We start from the raw sequence: 4,471 nt of genomic DNA on the forward strand, positions 1-4,471 counted from the left end.
AAGTACTTCCTCCCTCTCAGATTCACTCCCCTCTGACCCCCCTTCGTCTTCTCCTTCCTCTGAAGATGAGAGGCTGCTAATTACAGGGGCTATCTCCCGGTAACTTCTCCTTCCCTCCTCCCTCTCTGTCTCCAGTTCCCTGACAGTTTCTCACAAAATAAATGTGCTGGTTTGTTTTTTAAAAAAATGATTTTTAAAAGGGAAGGGAAGAGCCTAACACTCCAACAGGGGGACACAGGTCTTCTCCCAGATAGAAAACACAAGCAAAAGCCTCCACACACACAATGAGGTGATGTGTACCATTTTGCCACTTGAGGCAAAAGTGGAACATGCTGCACTTACACTGCCCTGTCCCCCCTCTCTCCTTACCTGAGTTGCGGGTGGCACCTGTGAAGTACCAGTGGCACCAGCTTTTGGTGAGATCTTATGAGATCTTGCTGGAAACCAGTGCTACTGCCAGCTCCGCTTCTCTGGAGGCAGCAGGACAGGTGGAAGGCCTGTGTGGGTACCACCTGTGAGCTTCCAACACTCGGGGGGGGGCTCACCTTGCCACATGGCCGGGCTGTCCCCCTGACACATGCACACACGCAAGCTGCTGTGCAAATGATGTGTGAAAATGCTAAGAGCAAACAGCCCCATGGTGACCTGTGATGGGCCAACTGAATTCTGCTCTCCCTGGCTGCTTCTCTCCCAGCTTATGTTCACAGTGAAGCGTGGCTTCTGAGAGAGAACACAGTGGGAGAAAAGGAGAAGAATCTTCCCATCCGTCCTCAGTAGCCTTTGGTATATGAGATAGTTGCTTTGTTTGTTTGCTTGCTTGCTTGCTTGCTTCCTCCCCTTGGAAACGGGAGTGGGAATTTACTGCCAGTGGTTTTTATGACTGGCTAGGCAGAGAAGGTGGACAGAAGCCTCCTAGTGATTGGAAATGTATTGATATAATTGTGAGGGACAGGAGAAAGAAGGGAATATGGCTTTGGAAATTTGGGAAAATTCAGAATCTTGGCAGGGTTATGCCCCACTTTGCCTCTCCTGATTAAAAGCAGTTAAGAATTTGGAGTCTGGGTGGAACCTCAGAGGTCTTTGTGACTTCAACGGTACTTTCTGTTGGCATGCAAAGAAGAATTCCGCTTGCAAATACATTTCTCAGGTTCCAAGTAGGCTATTTGCATGGAAAATCCATCTTCCTCTTAGAATTCTCTCTGGTTCCATCTACACTGTCATTTCTTGAAAAACTGCTCACTTTTGGTGAAGGCTCCAGATGTTTCTGTGCATTTTTGTCACAGTTGCACTGTAGGATGCATAATAAACTCTGGCTGCCTTTGCGAGCTACAGTCATGATAAACTCCTCTGGCATGGCTGTGAGCAGGAGATCTGAAGATTTTGTCCCTTGTTTTGATTAAGCACAATGTATTCTGAACTCTAAATGCTGAATCACAGCTTTTTGAAACAAGCCAGCTTCATAAAACATAGTTCCATGGTTAATCATGGTGAAGATGGTTAAGATTTAACAGTTTGTCATATTCAGATAACACAACAAGCTGGTTAATCAAAAACAGAAGTGAAGGATCAGAGGGCTGGGGGCAGCTATGTAAGCCCAGTCAGGAGCTGGCTTGTTCCTGTTGTGATAAACCATGGGTTAACATGACATCCAAATGCAGTCATTGGCTCCCATGAAAGTGTGCTTTTCTGAGAGTTGCTGAGTTTCATACTTAATAGTACATGAAATTTATTATGGTCACAGACCAGCTTGAGAAACACAAATGGAACTACAATCCCAGTAGCAAAACAAACATTTAAAACAATATACAACAATGGATTTTAAGTTTAAAATTGCGATACGCATATAAATACATAAAAACTTTAAAATAGACTACCTTAGAGAAATGACCCAAAGTCGCCCGTGGATCCAGGTTTTGGAATTTTCTTAACAAACTAGATTGAATCAGGAGATGGTCTGCGCCTACTCACTTCGGCAGCACATATACTAAAATTGGAATGATACAGAGAAGATTAGCATGGCCCCTGTGCAAGGATAACACGCAAATTCGTGAAGCGTTCCATACTTAATAGTATTTTATTGGTCTCTGGAATGCATTCCTGATAGGTCCACTGCAATTTCTATCCTCATTATTGTTTCCATGGACAGATATTGTCATATTTGATAGGATGTATTGATGACCAGAAGGAGAACATATTGCTGAATCCATGTCCCTTTTCACAAGTATTTCTCTAATATGAACACTGACATTGGTCCAATAAAAATACTGTCCCCTCCCTCCCTTCCTGCCTCCCTCCCTCTTTTTCTTTCCCTCCCTCTTGTTACTACTAGTTTGATGTGAGTATCAGACAATAAGGGGGCAGCACTGAACTTCTTTATTCCAGTAATATTGCAGGAAAGAGAACAAAATGAAGAATATGTGGAGTGCAGATCTGGTTTTGTTAAATCGTTTTGCCAAAATATATTTGACAATAACAACAATAGCTCATGACAATCTTGTTGCCCAAGCAAGTCTCAACTGCACTTAGACTTCTTCATGTCCATGATCCCATGGACATCATGGAGGGGTGGAATCAGTCTAAGGCAAGTTGTGGGCCAACTTTGGTCCACCAGGGGTCTTGGTTTGGCCCACCAGGACATTGCTGGAAAATCATGCCCATCCTCCCTATGCCTGATATCCTCTGGAACATCAGGTGTGGGGCAGGCACCAATATGGTTTCAAAGAAACAATTGGGAGCTTAAAGTAAGTTCCCACTTGTTCCTCTTCTGGAGTAATGTGTGCTCACAGGACCCAGCAGCATACATTGATTGGTCTAGGATCATGAAGGGATTTGCATTGAAACCCTTGTAAAATGAAGAGGGGAAAATATTTTAGCAGGGGTTTCATTGCAAATCCCCTCTTAATTATCAAGCGAGCCTCTTTGCAGGCACATGGGAGTGGTCCTTCAAAGAGGCTTGTCACCTGAATTTATTGTGATATCTCATTGTATGTAACATAAATCCTACTTAGAATAGACCCATTGAACTTAATAAGCCTGTCTAACTTATGTCCATTTACTTCTACGGGTCTGCTTTGAGTAGAATTTTGATAGCTAGAATCTTCAGTCCTTAGCCTCTTCTTTTCTTTTCTACTTTAGGATATGTCATAAAGAGCGTATTTCAGCCAATTATTCACTGAGATGTACGTAAACTTGCTTCCACCAACCAGTGCTCTGGCCAATGAGTACGAAGCTACAGGGTGCCATTGGCAGAAAATAGTTCCTTCTTTTAAAATCAGATTAACTGAAATAGTGATATTTAATCAAATTAAGCAACATTAAACATTATTATTATCTGTATGCCTGTTGTAGCTGTTTGTCAATGTTTCCCTGCTCTCTTAGAGCTCTTCATCACAAAAGGTTGAGCTGAAGACTTTAAGATTTGGCATAAATCTCCCACTGGCTTTCCCCCCAAGCAAAATCACACTTCTCTCCCTCGCTTCCCCCCCTTTCCATGTGAACCATTGGGGCAGTAAATCAGATTATATGCAATCATAGCTCTCTGCCTGGGCCTTTCCCTGGGATTTGCAACTCGTCACACTAAGTCAACCAAATACCTCTGAGACTCACAATTCCTTTGCTTATTGTTTTGGGATCTCATGCCTGACCTCTTCACCGGCTGGGCTGCTGGGAGTAGAAGGCTTGCGTGTTGCAGCAAGCAGGCTTTGACTCCTGCCACATTGGAGGAGCAATGTGGGATACATGGCAGAATAGCCAAGAGGATTGGAGCAGAGAGAGAAATGCGGTTTCTAAATCTTGCTTTATAGATAACCAGAATGTACCAAGTTATCGCACAAATAGGAATGGTTTATGAACAGGAATGGCTATGATTAGGGGAGATAGATCTATTGCTGTCACACGTTATGGAGGCATCTTTTGTCATTGGTTGATTGATTTTAAATTCATTTGGTGCACATGAGCTTGGAGCGGGTCAAAAAACCCCTCTGGGTGACTTGCTCCTGCAGGCTCATGTACTTGTTAAAATGCCTGGGAGACAATATAAAACCCAGCAGTGCCCTTTGGGGTGAGCATATCTGTCAATCTCATTTCTTCTCAGTTTCTCATTTTTGCAGTCTTAAGTTCAGTTCTCCATATTTCCACATCAGTTTGCATTATATATATATATATATATATATATATATATATATATATATATATATATAAAAAAGTCCTCATGAAAATTCATCAACCAGTCTGGAAAAGGAGAATCAGGGCATGAGTCAAAACAAGGATAAGAATCATGGGACTCTTCTACACTGACAAGTAGACCATTGTGGATCAATAGGATGAGGTTTTGAAACCCCTAGCCATGTGGACATATAGGGCAATGTTTTGAACTGCCAAGCAGGGTATTTTGCTTTATGGGGCCCTGTATGATGACAGCAGGCCCTCATGGATCAATAAGATGTGGTTTTGAACCCCCCAGCCAACCAGG

The 4,471-nt window shown here is 42.9% G+C and overlaps 1 non-coding gene across 1 annotated transcript; it reads left to right on the forward strand.

Annotated features, from left to right (window-relative positions):
- Nucleotides 1–1,956: 1,956 nt before the first annotated feature.
- Nucleotides 1,957–2,067, forward strand: LOC128413265 (U6 spliceosomal RNA). Its single transcript, XR_008330288.1, has one exon. It is a non-coding gene; the product is annotated as a U6 spliceosomal RNA (small nuclear RNA).
- The last annotated feature ends 2,404 nt before the right edge of the window (nucleotides 2,068–4,471 follow it).

The sequence above is a fragment of the Podarcis raffonei genome, chromosome 4, assembly GCF_027172205.1.
Source record: "Podarcis raffonei isolate rPodRaf1 chromosome 4, rPodRaf1.pri, whole genome shotgun sequence".
NCBI lineage: Eukaryota > Metazoa > Chordata > Lepidosauria > Squamata > Lacertidae > Podarcis > Podarcis raffonei.